This window comes from Solanum lycopersicum, chromosome 10, assembly GCF_036512215.1.
Source record: "Solanum lycopersicum chromosome 10, SLM_r2.1".
Lineage (NCBI taxonomy): Eukaryota > Viridiplantae > Streptophyta > Magnoliopsida > Solanales > Solanaceae > Solanum > Solanum lycopersicum.
In genome coordinates, this window is record NC_090809.1 from 20,275,673 (window position 1) to 20,295,633 (window position 19,961).

Sequence of the window (19,961 nt, forward strand, 5' to 3'; positions counted from 1 at the left end):
AAAAATAATAATTTGAGTTTATTTTTATAAACGTATTTTCAACTTCAAAAATTCAGTTTTTGCCCCTACCCTCGCCCCCCCCCCCTCCCCCCCCCCCCCCCCAAAAAAAAATAAATTAAGTTTATTTTTAAAAAATATTTTAAACTTAAAAATTCCATTTTTCACCCCTACCCTCGACCCCCACCCCACTACTACCTCCTACCAGCCCCCCCCCCCAAAAGAAAAATAAATAAATAAATAAATATTATTTTTAAAGAGAAAATCAACTTCAAATTTTAATTTTTTCACCCCTACCCTCGTACCCCTCCATCCCCACCCCCACCCCCACCCGCAATACGAAAAAAATTTAATTTTTGTTTTTTTTAAAAAAAATTCAACTTCAAAAATCATTTTCTACTCTAGTAAAAGATAAAAGATATTTCCAGAAACACTTTTCATTCAAAAACCAAACACTAAAATATTTTTTTGAAAAATATTTTCTACTCACCAACCAAACATTAGAAAATAAGTCAAATATCTACTTGTTTTCCAGGAAAACATTTTCTTTCATACCAAACACACCCGTAGTGTCTATAAATAGGGTCTCAATATTATAGTTTAGATAAGCTTCCAAAACCTTATTTAAGAAATTAGCCTCAATTCATCACAATTTTCCAATAATTCAATCACCATAATCATAATATAGTGAATTATACAATAACATAGTCAATCCAAACAACCCTAATCGTTGGCAATCGTTGATGGACTGCCTCCATCCGCAATTCACTGTTAAGTTGAGGGGTAAAGTTGTAAATTCACCCCACGTTAAAATAAGAGTATTGGAGGTTACCAAAGGGTATTTTGTATATTTTTAATATGTTTATAAGCCTAAAACACTTAGAAGATTTCATTCTTCAAATCAGAACTCAAATTCCCTTAGAAGTTCTCTAGAATTCCGTTGGAGCCAAAACTCAAGGAAAGGGCTTGGATTGGAGAATTGAGTGGAGGCTCTTCATCAATGAATAATTAGCTTCATTGAGGTATTGTTTTTTATCCTTTAAACTCTATTCATCAAGGAGCCCAACTTTTAAGGATGTTTTCTAAAGTTTTCAAAGTTGAATTGTCCAATATCATGATCTATGCATGGGTTCTTGCATTAAAGGTTTTTAAGCATTGATTATTGATGGAATTTTTATTAATTAGATGATTTTAAATCAATTAACCTATTAACCCATGTAATTGATTAACCCTAGTTTTTGACTACTTTATGGTTTAAGTAATATTGATCTAATGCTTATGAATTCTAGTGTAGTTTTCTATGGGCTATCTTTTGATGTAATAATTATATTAAATTGATATCTAGGTTGTCTTAGATTGATGAATATTTATTGAATTGACCTAGTTTCATTGAATATGATAGTTTTTATATTGAATTGATGTTCATGGTCATTGGTAAGGGTCTTATGGTATTGAATTGGATGATTTAGCATCGTATTGAGGTGTTGAGGATTGAGTGGTGTTACGCTGCCCTATTTCCCTTTATTTTTTTTTATTATAGACTTCTATTACATTGTGATTGGTATGGTCCACTTATGGTGGTGGTGTTATGTGTTTTACTTGCAATTTATGTGGCCTTGTCGCCGTTACTTTATGTATTATGATGACTATGGCGTTGTCGTGAAATACTTGAAGTAATGTGGTTATTTTTGAAGTTGATTATGTGAAGTATGATAATATCGACCTATATGATAAATAATGTGAAAGTATATGTGATTTTCCTTTATTGATGTTGTTAGGTGATCATGTTAGACTATGACTATGGCTTTGTGTATATATTCTAAGGGTTGATGTATGCTTATTCCTAATTGACTATATGAGTCTATGATGGTCATATTGATGATGATATGATATTGTATAGGATGACTTAAAGAGGATAGGCCTAACCCATCGGTAGCCCCTTAAACTTGGCACAAACTTTCACTTAGACACCTTAACTGATCAATATTCATAATAGACACCTCAAGTAGGAAATTATTGTCATTTAAACACTTTTTGCTTACATGGCTTAGTGAGTCTAATACACTCGTTGATCGCGCTTGAAAAACCTATTTTGTTGACTTTTACTTTTTTTTTCTTCTTTCCCACCTTCAACCACCATTTCTGAAACTCAAACATCCAACTATGGTGAATCAAATTATTTACCATAAACAATTGAAAAATGATGAGAATCTTTTTAGAAATATACCCATTTTAAGATTTACTTAGTAAATTAATTCATGAGATTCTTTCCCTAAATAATTAAAATTTTATATAGAAGTAATTTTTTTGTAATATGCTCATATGTTTTTGTATAAGAAAATACCTTTGGAGTTGGGTTTGGGTTGTGAGGGGGCTGGGGGGAGGGGGGGAGATCTGGAAAATCGACTGGAGGAGGGGGGGGGGGGGAGAATGGGGTGTGTACTGCAAAATGGATGGGGTGTTTGGAGAAGAAGGTTGTGTTTGGAGAAGAAGGTTGTGGGGGTGGGAGTATATTGACTTACTTGTTTAAAAAAGTTATTTGGGCATAAATTCACATGTCATTAATTCGGTCTATTTTTTATTTTTGCTCAAAATTTATTATTTAAGGATTGTTTTTGACACAAATGACAAATGTCACAGTTTAATTTGTCATTTTACACGTCATTCGCGAGTGTAATACACATACCTCATATATTTTTGTTGATTGAAATAAAATGTCAAAATAACACAGCGATACCGTATATGAAGTGTCTAAAATAGACATCGTTCAGTTGAGGTGTCTGACTTAAACTTCGTGCTAAGTTTAAGGGGACACCGATGGGTTAGGCCAAGAGGATATGATTATGTCAATATGTTTCTAGAATGACACGTAATAAGTGTTAAAGTGAAGTACATTGTGTCTTGTCTTAGTTGACTTATGTCCCTTACTTGATGCATGTTTGAATGTGAATATTTGATGTCTTGACTTACGATGCTAAAGCCTCTTAGTATTGTATGTGTGAATGACATGAGACCTTAAATGATGTTAAGAGGGTCGTTTATGTGAAACATTGAACCTAGTGGTAAGGTTATGAATGTTAAAGTCGAAAGTCGTAATGGTATCATTCAAGTAAAGTAATGATAGACTTAAGGTTGATTGGTTGGAATGACATTATATAAAACCTTAGGAAAGTCATGATGAGCTTCTTGTCGCCATTGTAAGGTAGCCCTAGAGGACTTCTTTTGTAGGGTAAATGTGATTGGGTTATGAACTTTTGATATGGAACCCCTTTATATGAACCTTAAGTGTAAATTACTCCATGAGAACAAAGGCTAGCACCGAGTGAGTATGGTAAGGGAAGTAGTTCTAGCTAAAGAATGAAACTAGATTACAAAGCATGTCCTTCATATTCCTTAACTGTGTGCCTACATGGGATGTGTCTAAGTTCTATCATTGGCAAGTAGAACACCCTCATCGTAGTAGGTTAGAACTTTGGATTCCGTGTTTTTCTATCATGGTCTATGTTGGTTATTGCCTATTCTCACCATATGGGATACCTACTAGCATTAGAGAAGTTTTATGAAGTTTAAGTGGTGGTATGAGACGCTATCTAGGTATTGTCCAAGAGCATTATTTGAATGTCTTTATGTGAGGTATGAGTCTTAAATGAACCAATGGATGTAATGACTTTAGTAAGAAAGTATGTTAAATGAATAAGTACTTATCTAGAGTAGTTAAGGGTTGTCTAGTTAAAGTGTGAATGGGGCATAGGAATGGTCACTTGTTATCGTACATTTATAAGTCTTAAGAATGACTCTAGTTAGGGAAAATGATTGAATATGTAGACATGATCTAAACTTAGGTAGTCTTAAGGATTACTTAAGTAATCTTGAAGAGGTCAATCATGGACGTTATCTTCTTGATTTACTTAAGTAAGTCTTTTGATATCCTTTGGAAAGAAAATGTCATATTAGCTATATGTTGTTGTGTTAAGTGAGAATGATTCTATCCTAGGTAGTCTATAGGATCTCTTAAGTGTGTGTGTAAGGGATTGTATGGGCGGTCTCTTCACAACTCACTCAAGTGAGACGTAGAATCACCTTTGGTAGAAGAATCTCATGTTGATGTGTATGGTGTCTTGTAAGTGTGCATGTGTCTTATTCTAGTAGTCTTGAGAATCATTTACGCATGCCTAGATAGGTTGTATGGGCGGTCTCTCTTTGTGTTGCTTAAGTGAGTCTTAGGATAGCTTTTGGTGGGGAAAATTATATGTTAAAAGGTGTTTAAGATGAAGTGAAGAGGTTTCATTGTAGTAGTGAATAACTTCAATGTATAGTGAATTAAACTCACTGTAAGGTTGCTCTTAAAAATGCTATAACTTGACTAAGTGATTTCTTATGTGTTTCTAAGTTGATAAATGTTATTCTTATGATTATATTATGATGTTTAAATGAAAAGATGCATATTTCCAATAAAAGTTTGTTTTCATGATTTTCATGCATTATGTCATACTTAGTACATGTGGTTGTACTAATTCATGCTTTTATCTGTCTTTATAGTGGTTGGTAGGTGAGGAGCATTTGGGAAGCAAGACTTGGATCGTAGCATTCATTGTATGGGAGAAGATGTAGGTCTCCCATTGGGTGGTTTGATGCATTTGAGGTTAGACCTTGGGGTACTGATCTTTTGAGGAAATCGTTAGATAAAGTGAAATGCATTCAAGAAAAGCTTTTAGCGGCTCAAAGTAGGCAGAAAGAATATGCAGATCGAAAGGTTAGAGACATGGAGTTTATGGAGGGCGAGCAAGTTTTGCTGAAGGTTTCACCCATGAAAGGGGTGATGCGGTTTAGTAAGCGAGGTAAGCTTAGTCCGAGGTATATTGGTCCATTTAAAGTTCTGAAGCGCGTGGGGGAGGTAGCTTATGAATTAGCCTTACCCCCAGGACTGTCAGGAGTGCATCCGGTATTTCATGTGTCTATGTTAAAAAGATACCATGGGGATGGAAACTACATCATTCGTTGGGATTCAGTTCTTCTTGATGAGAATTTGTCTTATGAGGAGGAGCCTGTTGCCATTTTAGATAGAGAAGTCTGCAAGTTGAGATCAAGGGAGATTGCATCCATCAAAGTTCAATGGAAGAACCGACCAGTTGAAGAGTCCACTTGGGAGAAGGAGCTGATATGCAAGAAAGATACCCACACCTGTTTACAGATTCAGGTACTCCCTTTTCGTCCTTGTTTTTCTTCTTGTGATCGTTCGGGGACGAACGATGGGTAAATTGGTATCTATTGTAACGACCTGTTTAGTCGTTTTGAGCAGTAGAGTTTATTTCTGGTAATAACTGCCTGAGTCGACGGATCCCACGACGGACCGTCATGGGCACGACGGACCGTCGAGGGTGTCTCGTTCCAAAACACTTAGACTCTGGAAAAATTGGGTACTGAGAACAACTCTCTGAACTTCGCGACGGAAGAGCAGGACGGACCGTCGTAGGCACGACGGACCGTCACAGACTGTTTAATGAATTGAGTCTCTGAATTTTGTGATGGAAGCAGCAGGACGGACCGTCGCAGGCACGACGGACCATCACAGGCTGCGTATACCTGACTGGGTCAGATTTCTGTTAAAAGTTTTAAGGGGCGTTTTGGACTATTCTTGTTTATAATTATAAAGTTAGTGGTTGAATGTTAATAATTCAATTAATTGGGGGTTAAAGCAGATAACCTTGAATTAATTTGTGGGTTACTTTGGTCATCTTTTATACTTAATTATATGGTAATTAGGATAAAAGAAAAAGAGTTTGAATAAGGAAAAATCAGAAAAAGAGAAAGAGAGGGAGAACGATCGAGAGAAGAGAGAAACGAAGAGGAAAGCAAAGGTTTTGGGGGATAGCTTTCTTGATCGCGAATTCTTCAGTGGAGGTAGGTTATGGTTTTTATGCTATTTCATAGTAAACTCTTAATAGCGAATGATATGTATTGGGTAGTATTGTAAACCCTTATATATGCTTAATTGTGTGCTTGCATGATGTGATTATATAATTATGATAAAATAAGCATGATGAGGATGTTGAATCTTAAATCTTAAAACCTCTTTGTTAATGATGATGCCTTGGTATAAAAGAAGGCTTGATGAACTAAAAGAATGAGGTTAATGGATCGGGTGTCACGAAACGACACGTAGTATTAGGGGATCGGGTGTCACGAACCGACACATAGTATTAGGGGATCGGGTGTCACGAACCGACACGTAGTATTAGGGGATCGGGTGTCACGAACCGACACGTAGTGTTAGGGGATCGGGTGTCACAAATCGACACGTAGTATTAGGGGATCGGGTGTCACGAATCGACACATAGTATTAGGGGATCGGGTGTCACGAACCGACACGTAGTATTAGGGGATCGGAGTGTCACGTTTCGACACCAGGATAGTAAAGAGAATGAATCTTGAAATATGTTAATATACTCAATTTAATGAACCTATGTCCCAAATGAGTATGGTATGAAGGCTTGAGTCCTCATGGGTGTACTTGGCGTTATTTATCAATGATTCTCGTACTTGTGTTGCTACCTGTTGAGTATTGTAGTTGATTTTATGATATTATCTGATATATATTGCTTTCTATTTTGAGTTGGCCGATGATATCTACTCAGTACTTGTGTTTTGTACTGATCCCTACTTGTATGTTTTCTTTTTGTTAATTGTGGAGTGCAACAAACGTACCGTCGTCTTCAACTCAACCGCAACTCTAGCCAGCCTTCATCACGTCAGATTTCAGGGTGAGCTATTGTTCTAGCTTGGACTGGATCTTCTTCTTCACGTCTTGATGCCTTGAAGTTCTGGCATGGACTACCTGTTTAGTTATTTTAGCTTCTTAAATACTCTTAGACTTAGTAATTCGAGGATAGATGTTCTTGTGATGATGACTTCCAGATTTTGGGGATAATGATGTATTTTGAGTTTTAGAAGTTAGTTATTGATTTCGTTAATGAGTTTTAACTCTTCCACATTATTTTTCTGTTTATTATGTTTGAAATGTTGGGGTTTAGATTGGTTGGTTCGCTCACATAGTAGGATAAGTGTGGGTGCCACTCGCAGCTCGTTTTGGGTCGTGACATTATGTTTTCCTAATCATTCATAAATTCTCAAAATAATCGTAACATACATCACAAATTAATATTACATAATAATAACATGTCATTCAAAGAACTTCATATCATAGGAATTAATTCTCGTACAAGCATTCAATTTAAATCATGCGAGAATTTAGAGTTACCTCTTGTGAATATTGATACCACAAAACAACTGTTATGATCTATTGATTTTCAAAGTTAATAACCAATATTAACTCTAAGGAGCCACGAACTTGGAACCACAAGCAAAACCTTTAACTCTAGATCTTAATTCTCAAAAGAAAAACTCATTTTTCTTCTCTTTGCTTTTTTTTTTTTCTCTTTGTATTTTAATCTGTATTTTTTATCTGTATTGAGCGTGCACTTTTATAATAGTATTAGGTTGTGGTTATAGGGTTAAATTAAAGGAATGTGATGGAGAAATTTATTTGAAAATTTTAGAATTGAAATAAAAGAGGTAAATAAATAACTAAATAAATAAATAAATATTAATAATAATTATTTTATATGAATAAAGCAAAAACAAAACGAACAAAAAAATAAGAAGATTAAAAGGTATGGTTTGGACAAAAATAAAAATCGTGCAATGTGGGAGGAAAAAGAATTAAATAGGAAGAGAATTTTTAGGAAAAATAGCTATGAGAGTTTGAGGTTAATTACGATAAGTTAACACAATTTGAAATTTTTAGAATTTTTTTTTACTATTTTTCATAATATATTATTATCATTATTATTATTTTAAATTAGTTAAAAATTGAAGGATTAAAATAAATGCATTTAACTCAAAAACTTTTTTTTATTAAAATTTAGAAATAAAGTGAGCTTATAATTTGTTATAATTTAAATTATTATTATTATTATTATTCATGTATTAAAATATAACCCTACTAAAATAATTTAAATATTGAAATTGATGTACAATTTATATTTAGCCAAAAAAAATAAGTGTTCACACTTATAATTTTTGCTCATCTCTATCTAATCTTTTTGAAGAAAAATACGATAGTAGCAACTAACAAAAAGAATTCCCTTTTGCATTTTAACAATTGACTAATTGAAACTAAATATGCTGAAATATGAATATTATTTTTTAGAAGGTTGGAGTCCAGAAATGATCCAACGTACAGTAGCGATTTTAATTTTTTCTAAAAAAAAAATTAGTTTATAACGAATAATAAATTTCATAAGTTAGTAAAATATTTAAAATGAACAATTTATCATTTTAAAAAAAAAATAAGTTTAAAAACAAAATATGTATTTCAATAAAAATTTAATTAAAAAATATTTATATTAGTTTGTTGACTTTCTATCTAAAATATCAATATATAATTGAGAATTTTTTTTAAAAAAATTGCAAAAGTTAAGTGAATTTTGAGTTATAAAACAAAATTTAGTGATCAATTTAAGTTGAGTAACTTTCTAATTTACCATTTTAAGGTTGAGTAACCATCTGACATCTTATCACTACATACTCTGACTGATTTGACTTTTTCTCTTTTTCCTTCACTAAAGATATGAATTTTTCATTTCATCGTTTTTATCAAAAATGAAAAATATCAAATACTTAATTTGAAGAAAAAGTCATTAACGTCACTCATCTTTGTGAGAAAACAAATAAATATAGTATTCGTTTGTCATTAATTACTTGTTCATTATGACATATTAAGAAAGAACAAAAAATTTAACCTATTATACCTCCACTTTATTACTTTGAAATAGATATAACTTTTTGAAAATTGTAAATTTTGAATTCATCAATTTCATAACAAATAGTGATGAAATAATAGATTTACTGTATTATTTATTAATTTATTAATAGATATGACATCTTATAAATGGAGAAGTAATTAGAAATAGATCCGATAATAATTTATTTTGCCCAAACTTGGAACTATTAAAGCATGTATAATAATCATGCTCTGTCCATACGTTAGTTGTTAAATATGTCTACGGAGCAATTTAAATGGACTAACATTCTAAGTTATCTTATATCTGTATGACGCACGATATTACGAATCTTTACTATATCTATATATGAAAATTTTATAGGTAATGTTAAATGTCTGTTCACTTATGTATGCTATCGATCTTCTCAATTGCCATCGTCTTTTTTTTTTACCTGATTTTTTATTTTATTTGTTTTCTCTTTTTTATGGTTAAAAGTTCAAGAGAAATATTAGGCGTTTTTTAGTATTATTTTTTATTTAATGAGGTTTTGATTATTTTTATTTTCTAATTAATTGAATAGTTTAGAAATTGTTAGAAAAGTAATTTAATTTATGTTCTTCATATATATATATATATATATATATAACTCTTATATTAGAAAATGCTTGTTTCAACATGCCTGTTTCATTGCTTTCAAGGGCATTTTTGTCTTTTCAGTTCTAAATGTAATTACGTGTCTTTTTCATGTGTCATAAATTTTGTCTTTTCAGTTCCCGGTGAAAACGTGTCTTCCTCCTATGTTATATCACTTCATTATACTCCACCGTCTGTGCACTCTTCTTCAACATTCTTCAGGTTAATGTTAACTCAGAAACAAATGGCAAAACTGCGCTCGCGGTCGTTCCGACGAAGAAGAAGAATGAGTTATCCGTTTCATCTAGCAAAGACAGGCATACAAAAGTCAATGGTAGAGGACGGCGCGTAAGGATGCTGGCGTTATGCGCGGCGCGTGTTTTTCAATTGACGAAGGAGCTAGGTCATAGGACTGACGGAGAAACGATAGAGTGGCTTCTCCGTAACGCTGAACCAGCAATCATCGCTGCTACAGGAACAGGTACGGTTCCGGCGACTTAAGTCACTACGACGTCGGAGAACATACCGTTGTCTCAGTCACAACCGTCGGTTTTAGCTCCATTAACACGAGCTACGCCTGTTTCTGGATTTCCGGTAGGTGGTGGATTTTTCTCTATGACTCCACAATCGCAGCCAAATTGCCGGCTTGATTTATGCCAACCGTCGTTAGAATTTTCCGGCAATGCGTATCGGCATATGCCGTTCACGGCGTTGCTTTTACAGCCGGTGACCGCCGATGACGGCGAAGAGAAAGTCGCCGAAGAAGATGAGAAACAGTAGAGATATGGATAAGTTTTAGGGCCCGTTTGGATGGGCTTAATAAAAGCAGCTTTAAAAAAGTACTTTTAAAAGTGCTGAAACTTATTTTTAAAATAAGCAGTTATGCGTTTGGATAAAAGTGCTGAAGTTGTTATGTCAAACGTGAAAAGGTAAAAATGGAAGAAAGAAATGTTAGGGTTATATGGGTAATTTGGAGATTGTATACAAATATTAAGCACAAAAAAGATAAAAATGTGGTCAACTTAAAACAGCTTATAAGCTAAAAAAAAAAAGCACCCCTACCCCAGCTTTTAACTTTTGGCTTAACATAAGTTTTTTTTAACTTAAAATAAGCTGTTTTGAGTATTGTCAAACAACTAAATAAGTCAAAAACCAGCTTTTAAGTCAGTTTGACCAGCTTTTAAGCTGAGCCAAACAGGCTCTTAATCCTTATCTTTTTGTGCTATAGACTAATCACAACTTTTTTTGGACTAAATGTGTCAGTTACTAGACTTTTGTAGGTCCTTTTTTGCTAATATCTAAAAGATTGGAAAAAGGATAAAAAAAGGGTACAACTTTTTGGGTTTGGGGTGAATTTAGTAAAAATAGGTTAATTTAGGGGTTAAATGTTAAATTTTATATATATATTTTATTAGTAGTAACTCTCTTTTTGTATTTGTAAAAATAAGTATTGTTCTTCAACAAAAACGTATTGGAATTAGTTGTTATTAATTTTATCTTCTGTTGACAAAATTTACTTGGGTGTCTTCAAATTTGCTTCTTTCTTTATTTGAGTTTCTTGTTGATGTTCGATTTTTCGACCGCAAAAAATTGAATCAATGGTGTTGATTATTCTTGAAATTTATGTTATTTTAATTTTTGCTTCAGGCTGCGCCATTAATAGCAGAAGTGGTTATAGTTCCTGCTCCATATGTTTGAAGATATGAAGTTCAGGCATGACAATCATTCAAGGTCAGACCTCCCACTGCGAGAATGCGCAAAAGGTAATAGTAAGGTTTGCATATACTACACCCTCCATAGGCACCACCTGTGTAGAGGGTATAGTATACACATGTTTCAACTCTTATACAACAATATTACTGCTTTGAATCTTTCTCATGCCTTCTTGAACCTGTTAGATTTGCACCACATTTTTCCACATTCATGACTATGGTTAATGCTATCATTTGTTGGTGTTTGTATAATACAATTATATTTGATATATAAGAACAATATCACGAGTTCCTTTTTGGATTTCATTATACTGACATCAATATCTTCAACGAGCAAAGCACTGAAGCAAATAGAGTGAGGGAAGCACATAGGAAGGTGATGGTAACTAACCATCGAGATGAAGGACATAATTACTACCTTGCTTCAAAGTGAGAGAGTGGAAGAAACTTCTTGTGAGTATTGCAAACTTAACCTTACATGTTGTCGTTTCTTACGTTATTGATTGTTCTAATACTCAGAGATGTTTCTCTTGATAGTCCCTTTCTCTCGAACTTTTGTAAGAGCTGTTTACTGTCATTTCTTCTTTGAAATCTTATCTCATTTGCATGGAGTGTTGTTTGTTATGTAGGAAAAGAGTGTATTGAAACCAATTGTTGTGCTCTTTCTCTGTTGATCCCTCTTTACATGGAATGAATTAATAATAAAGTGCTCCGTGAAACATAAAATATGAAGACAAGTAGAAAGAGCAAGATGAAGAGACTTACTTGTACTTTCGGCATCCTTTATAAAATTTTAGACATTTATCCCTCAATGTTTCAGTATCTTTCTCAAAATCTTGGATCGATTCAGCCAAGTAAAAACTTAAGGACTCACACTTCTGGTCAGAGAAAAGTAAGAATAGATTAGCATATTTCTTAGCCATGGAAAAGGCTTCCAAACTTCTATTGCAGAAGACACATCAAACTGCTACTATTACTTCTATAGTATGCACGACTCATTTTACTTAAAGGTGCTCACATGCTATTTTTCACATAGAATCCAATCCAATCTATCCCCTGTATAATACATTGCATTTGAACCTTGGACAATCTTTTTTCATGCTGGTAACAAGGAAAACAAGTGTGCTATTAGTGTAACAGATTATTTGATAGGTACAAATTGCAAAAAATACTAAATTCATTCTACAATTATTTTGCGTGCAGGGTGAAGTTAACGATTTGCAGTTATTACAATCAAGGCTTCAGCTACAGGTATGTTCTTTTTTCATCCGTCGTTGTGATTTCTTTCTCTCTCATTCCTCATTTTATCTCCTTCGATAGTAGCTGTCCATCCACTCTGTTCTGTTCCATTTTGATTGGTAGAAGATTTGGGTGTGTCTGAAGAGTTCAAGGATAGAAAGTTGTTTTCTTGTTACTGATAATGAGAAAAATAACTAGAAAAATAACAGAAAAATGTCTATCATAGACAAAGTAAGAAACTATTGGTAGCTGGTATAAGTGAAATTATGATCTTACACTTAATGTTGATTAGGCATTTCTTGATTTTTGAATGGGCTGAAATTCCACAAATTATTGGTTTATTGTTCATACTAGAGATAATGATAGTATTATCACAATCTAATACATACCTCTCATGTGTCTTATTCTATTTTAGTGTCTAATATATATATATATATATATATATATATATATGTATGTGTATATATATATATATATATATATATATATATACACACACACACACACACACCATAGACTTGCCAGTGAACCTGGCTTGTTACCTTCTGATTCCCCTGGTTTTAGGTAAATGTTATTCTGAAATTTCCCTAATAACATCACTAAAATGTTGATGTCATTAAGTTTTATATAAGAGTGTTTGGTTTAACTATTTGCCGTTTAAGATGGAGGATAGTCTTGTTTAGATTCTCAGACTTTGTTGAGTTAACACATTAATTTATGTTTGAACCAATTGATGATACCTCTTTAATATTAACGATAAAAATATTTTTGAGTCAAACTATAAAAGAAAGACATTTTCATTAATTTCACATAATTTAAGGACATTTTAATCCTTTTCCGTTTAAACAATCTCATCATTATTTGATTTTTCTGTTTATAGTACTCTCTCATTACAATCATATTTATATCAAAACTTTATTATTATATTTACAATAAAATATTAAGATAGTATAAGATAAAATTAATTAATGAAGATAAGTATGATATGAAAATGAGAAAAAATTAACAACGTTGGGCCCGTGTTTACACGGATATTAGTGCTTTGAATCTTTCTCATGCCTCCTTGAACTTGTTACATTTGCACCACATTTTTTCAAATTCATGACTATGGTCAATGCTATCATTTGTTGGTGTTTGTATAATACAATTATATTTGATATATAAGAACAATATCACGAGTAGTCTTTCTCTTTCGTTTTCCTTTCTGGATTTCATTATACTGACATCGATATCTTCAATACTTTTTCTCCACTGTTCCATTTTTCATTAAAGCTTACACTTTACTTGTGCTTTGCACTTAAAGCCCCAAGTCCCAATAGACCTTAGAGAATTTTTATGCTTTTCGCTTTTGATATCACTGTGGTAGGCTGAAAAAAGGCAATAGAGCATGTAGTGCTTCCTGATAAAAATAAAAGTAATTTTTTTTAGAAAATGTACTACTTTACTGGAGGGGATGGGTGTTGTTGATCTCAGGTATTTCACAAACAGTTTGCCCACCTGGTACAACTACAAGTGTACAGGCCCATGTTGTGCATTGCTAGAATCCAACGTGTGTGTCGAAGTAAATCCCTCTTAAGGTGGTTCTTTGTGACAATGAAGGTGAGAAGTGGGATGTTGGACCATTGGAGGAGGATTAGTGTAAATGGAGACCAGAAGGCTGTGAAACATGGAGTGTCCCCTCCCCCCCCCCCCCCCCCCGCTGTAGAGATATGATGTATACATTGTCATTTCTTTGTTGACTCCTTTTACTTGTATATAGGAGAAAATTATGTTATGTTTGACCATCCACTGTTAAAGATTGATTTTACTTGAACCTCTATATGTGACAGCTAACTGCATATGAATCACATATATTGAAAGTTAAAAGTGAAGATTGTAGTTGCTTGATGCAAAGCAATTTCTAGCGAAGGGATTCTCTTCGTCTTTGTTTTGATTGATGAACTTTTTGACGGTAGTTCATGAATGATTGTATCAGTTCCTTCCTTCATTGCCTCATTCTCGGATTCATCATAGAATGTTTCCCTTTATAATAAAGAATCTATACAAAAGAGATCCATTTATATTTCTTTGTTCTGAGTGGTTCTTTTCTCCGACTATTTATTTGTCTTCTATTTTTTTCCACACCAATGAAGATGGCCTTAACGTTTTTTTTTGTTCCCTGTAGATATCAGTGAACTAAATCTACCTGAAACATGTAGCATATCATTCCCTAACGGAAAAGATGACCTCATGAACTTTGAAGTCACCATTCGTCCTGATGAAGGATATTATGTGTAAGTAGTTCTGCTGAAACTATTCTCTCTCTTTAATGAAGTATATTCCTGAAAAAAGTTTACTTCGACTTGGATATGCCTTTCTGCTTTCGTATTTTTATGGAAAATTGGTGCACTTGAAGTTAGCTTTCCTCGCTGCTGATAACGTACATTGTATTATTTGTTCGTATTCAGGGGTGGAACTTTTGTCTTCTCTTTCAGCATTTCTTCTATTTATCCTCCTGAGGCTCCAAAGGTCAAGTGCAAGACTAAGGTGGGTAATGGTTTATAGCTTTTTTCCTTTCGATTCTCTTTCAATTTCTTGAAGAATGAATTTAGATTCCAATTGTTTTATCATTAGCTCTGGAAACTCGGATTTTGCAGGTTTACCACCCGAATATTGACTTAACTAATATTGCCATGGGTTATTTTGCTCTGAAACTCAATTTTCTGGCTCAATTTGAAATTGATATCTTTAAAGTTTTTTTTGAATTATTGTTTGGATTTGTTGTTGATGTTCAGTTTTACTTTTGCTTAGGAGACCATAAGAAATTGGAAATGGATAATCTGCTTACTATTTTGACTCCCACGGTTTCAACTCAACTATGAATTGTATATGTCAAGGTTCGGATAAAAGAAAGGATCATGATGAAGTTTCTCCAATAAATGATGGATTTTTGGGTTTTTGATTCTTTCGGACAAAACGTTATAGAACTGCGGTATATGGTTATCTAAATAGAAGAGTTGATGTTGTGCCTTCAACTGGCATGAGTTTGTGGCTGTAGCAGTACTTAATCCTAAGAAAAGTGAAGCTTCTCTTACACTTTTAATTTTTTTATTCATTAGTTTAAAGGAAACTAATGACTTTAATTTCAACTATTGTCTGGCGTGTCAAAATTTTATTTGCTTAGACTTTTAATTTTTTTATTGAACAAGTTGGAATGCAATCTCAAGAGGAAGTAGTTGATGAAGCTTCAAAGCCTCAATATATTATTCAACATAATGTAATATATATTGCTTAACCGATTTCAAATTCGAGCTTTGACTATTGAAAAATCTTTGCTAAGGTTCTTACTCACCGCGCCACCGCTTCACCCTACTTCATTGTCATGCCTGAGTAAGGATCGCTTTCCTCAAGGGCCTTATGCCGTGTGAATTTACACAACATTATTCGAGAAGACTGGAAACATGTGCTCAACATCAACAATAATCTATGGCTTGTATCATTTGTGTTATCGTATTCTGCTCTTACAGAAGGTTGTTTGTACATGAATCAACCATCATTGCCACAACTCGGACAAGCTAATTAAAGTATGTGAATTCACAATTCTAAATTTATTATCCGTGACTTTTGAACAATGTCTTAAGCCAACTTACTAGTTTACTTAAGGGTTCTATTGGTGTTGACTGTAAAAACATAGACTTTTTTCTAAAACAACTTGTACACATTTTGAGTTTCTTCTTTTCTTGCTGCTGCTCCCATCGCTGAAAGATCCACTGAATTGTTTAGGTAGTACTACAGTTCATAAAGAGTGGAGAATAAATGCACGCACTTAGTTGCATAAATAAATATTCCACTTTAAATCTAAAATCATTTTTCCTCTTCTGCAGGTACATTTTCTAGGTACTAACACTGAAAAGAAACTAAAATGTAGCAGTATGTAAATAGTATAGGATGTAAACATCCTATGTAAATGTAGCCACAACTACAAACAAATGATTGACAACCATTTATATAAAGTTTGTTTGCGTAATCAACTCGCAAAAATTTAGCCCATAAAAGTCATTCATAGTCCATAGATACGTACATGCGCAAATTAACTCGCAAAAATTTTTGTTGGGCCCGTGCTTACGCGGGACATCACTGCCTAGTATATATATATATTTCAACAACTCACTTACATGAACTAGACGGATTATTTGATTTAAAATATATATCGGCATCATTGTTTATAATATATATAGGCATAAGTAACTAGTGGATTTGTGGATTTTTAGAATCACTTTTTATTTTCTTCCCTAATTAAACTAGCACCTAATATCCATAGTCAACTTGTTAGATTAAATCTTTTACATGAGGCAAAGCAACTCTCAAAGAAAATATGGAACTAAGTATATAATCGAGGGAAATGGTGTTAGGCTGCAATATTTATTCTTCATTTACTCTCTGTAATCTAAAATACTCTGAATTATTAATATATATACCCACCGCCGTGAAAGTTTACTCACAGGGTGTTACCACGAAATTTTGGTTTCTCTTTTTCTCTCTCTAGATATCTCATCTCTTTCTCTTGAAAGTTCTTGTGTTCTTAATTCATCAAGTGTGTGTGTGAATTTGATCATAACAAATGGATCAAAAGAAAAAAGATTTAAAATATCCTCTATCTATTTTTTGGTCTAAAAGTTATTCTTCCATCACCTTTTTGAATCACTAATTACCTTAAAACTAACAATTCTCTCTTTATTCTTTATTTTTAAAAAGTATTTATTATTTGTCATCCTCCTATTGGACAATATAAAAAGTTCATCTCAATCAGATTATTTATCCAAATCATAGCAATAGACTTCTTCTAGACCCCAATTTTTTTATAAAAAATATTATGATTTTTTTATCCAACTCCTCTCTATTTCCTCAATATTTTATTTGGATTTGAAGACTTATGACAAAAGAAAAAATCAACGAATAATATTTAATTAATTAAATCAAGATTATTAACATGATATAGATGATTAATATTTTATAAAAAATTATTATGTCATACTCATAACAATATATTATTTTATCTACAAGTACATTACACACATTTTTCTCTATTTTCCTACTTAAATTTTCCCTATAGCTACGACCATCCATCTGTTTTTTTAATAAGTTAATGTTTTAAATAAAATTGTATGTGGGACTTTTTCTTTAAAAAGTAGTTATCACAAATTATCAAAAAAATTAAGATAACAATTTTTCTATTTATTTATTTTTCTAAAAAGGAAGATAAATATTGTGGCACTATTAATATTTTCATAATATATTAATTATTTAAAACAAACTTTTTTTTAATTTTTTTTAGATAAAATACAAAAATTACTAGATTTTTTAAAAAAAAATTTAAGATCTTGAAGCTGTATATATATTGTTGATTTAAATAAGTTGTGGGGAAATAATTAATAGAGATGAGATTTTTGTTTAATCTAATAAAAAAATAACAAATAATAAATACTTTTAAAACATAAAATAAAAATTAGTTACTAGTTATAAAGGTATAAGCTCGTAAAAAAGGTGAATGAAAGGGTATAAGTGAGCCAAAAAGGTGAATGGAATGGTATATGCGAACCAAAAAGGTGATGAAAGAGTATTTTAAAATCAAAACATGAATGAAAAATATTTTTAGACCTTTTCTTATTATTCAAGGGTAATTTTGACCCTTTTCTGTGTAATCAATACAATAATTGTTCTTAAAAAATCTTATTGTTTTTGTCCTTGGGCTGCTAATTATTTGAGTCCGAAGTCTAAAGGGTAAAAAAATTTACTAAAGATTCCAAAAGGGTATATCATTTTTTTTAAAACCAAAAGGGCAAAATCACTATTGACACAACGATTTTATTTTTCGTTAAGTCTCAAATCGCTGACCTACCAGAGTTTTTGTTGATATTTTTTTTCTTTTTTAAAAAAAGAATGACATTTTTTTGGAATATCGCTACCTCTGTAGGGATATCTGTGAAAATATTTTTTCTTTCTTTTTTAAAATATGGCCTTGGTAGCTATTAAAGTAAATACTTTTTTCATAAATAAAGATGTCAATTATTTTATAAAAATTATTTAATGTTGGTGATTTTTTTTTTTGAAAATAATTAAAATCAGCGTTTTATTAAAAAAAGTTTTTTCTTTTTAATTAAACAAATAACTTCTAGTAAATTTATGTTTTTAAAAATATCGTTGCCTACTATTTTCTAAAAGAAGTCGTATTATATGTTGAAGATTTTTCTTCTCAGTTTTTGATCAAATAAATTGCATTACAATTTTTAGTAAAGATTTCACTAAGTGATTAAAAAAATCCATTTTTTTAAGTAGCGATATTAACAAAAATAAATTCAATAAAAATGCTGCAGTTACAACGATTTTATTTTATAAAAATTAAGAAAACGCTGCCCACGCAGCGATCTTCTTTGGAATTTTTTTTGCCGACATTGCTGATAGGCCAGCGATTTTGAATGTTGAGTGAAAACAAAATCGCAACGTCAATAGCGATTTTACCTTTTTAGTTATTTTTTTTATATAACCCTTTAGAATTTTTGACAATTTCTTTTGCCCTTTAAGGCTTCGGGCTCCTAATTATTTCCTCATCAGGATTTTCTTATCTAAGTATATTTTTGAAGTGAAAACTTGATAATTTGAATTTTTGAACATGAATTAATTTTATTTGAAAGAAATTTAAGTTTGGTGAGTGAGCGAGTAAAATGTCATTTCAAAATATTTGAAAAATTATATCAAAATTTCATCACCAAAACAAATATCTGATGAGAAATAACCAAATTATATAGTACTAACAAGTTTAATTGCCCTCGAATAACCAATGCATTAATACAAAATGATTTTCTTAAAAATATTTTGTTGAGATAAATAAATATATTAAGTTTTCGTAATAACGTCCAACAATATTATATATATAAATAAATATGAAGGGTGTACAATAGAAAAGCTAAATCCAAATAAAAAATCGATCACATAACTTTTTTTTTTGTAATTTTTATAATAAAGGACTATCAAGGTATATTTTTCTCAATTGGGAAGAGAAGCTTCATGCTCATTCATTTCAGGGTACAATAGAGTCCATAATTCTAGAGACAAGTTATTTTAACCATATTTAAGCTGGTAAGTCTTGTACGTAGACTTATAATTCCAAAAGTATATAAAATCCATTAATTTGAAAAAATAGTTAAGTGGAGTGCAAGATCGAGTAAATTACAGAGAAAGGATGAGGAGCTTACTTGCAACTTGCAAGGAACTTGGAGATGGAGTCTAACATTCTATGTTGTTCACTTGGAAGAGATGATTTAATATTGATTGTTATACTATTGAGTACTGGGCAATACCTATCCTTTTATATTTATACTAGTTACAACAGCTTGTGCATATGTTATTTTTCGTTCTTAATTTATGTGATATAAATAAAATTTGAAAAGTTAATTAATTATTAAATATGATTTTTGATATATATATATATATATATATTTAAAGTTGTTAATTAACATAATTTTAATTTTTTTTATGTGATATACACATAATTTGAAAATTCAATCATTTTTAATATGATTTTTAGATATTTAAGGTCATTAATTATTGTAATTTATAG

The 19,961-nt window shown here is 31.8% G+C and overlaps 2 long non-coding RNA genes and 1 pseudogene across 5 annotated transcripts; 2 read left to right on the forward strand and 1 right to left on the reverse strand.

Annotated features, from left to right (window-relative positions):
* The window catches only part of LOC101252069 (transcription factor TCP11-like), a 43,888-nt pseudogene extending 33,384 nt beyond the window's left edge, over window positions 1–10,504 (forward strand).
* A 258-nt stretch (window positions 10,505–10,762) lies between these two features.
* LOC104645363 (uncharacterized) lies at window positions 10,763–15,495 on the forward strand. Of its 4 annotated transcripts, XR_003244130.2 has the most exons (5): window positions 10,763–11,578; window positions 12,329–12,376; window positions 14,529–14,637; window positions 14,812–14,890; window positions 15,155–15,495. It is a non-coding gene; the product is annotated as an uncharacterized lncRNA (long non-coding RNA). The 4 variants fall into 4 exon arrangements; XR_011212122.1 differs by lacking the exons at window positions 10,763–11,578; window positions 12,329–12,376 and adding an exon at window positions 13,428–13,963; XR_003244131.2 differs by lacking the exons at window positions 10,763–11,578; window positions 12,329–12,376 and adding an exon at window positions 14,026–14,315.
* A 315-nt stretch (window positions 15,496–15,810) lies between these two features.
* Window positions 15,811–19,689, reverse strand: LOC138339082 (uncharacterized). Its single transcript, XR_011212123.1, has 2 exons — window positions 19,597–19,689; window positions 15,811–16,132 (listed from the first exon to the last, which is right to left on the reverse strand). It is a non-coding gene; the product is annotated as an uncharacterized lncRNA (long non-coding RNA).
* Between the last annotated feature and the right edge of the window lie 272 nt (window positions 19,690–19,961).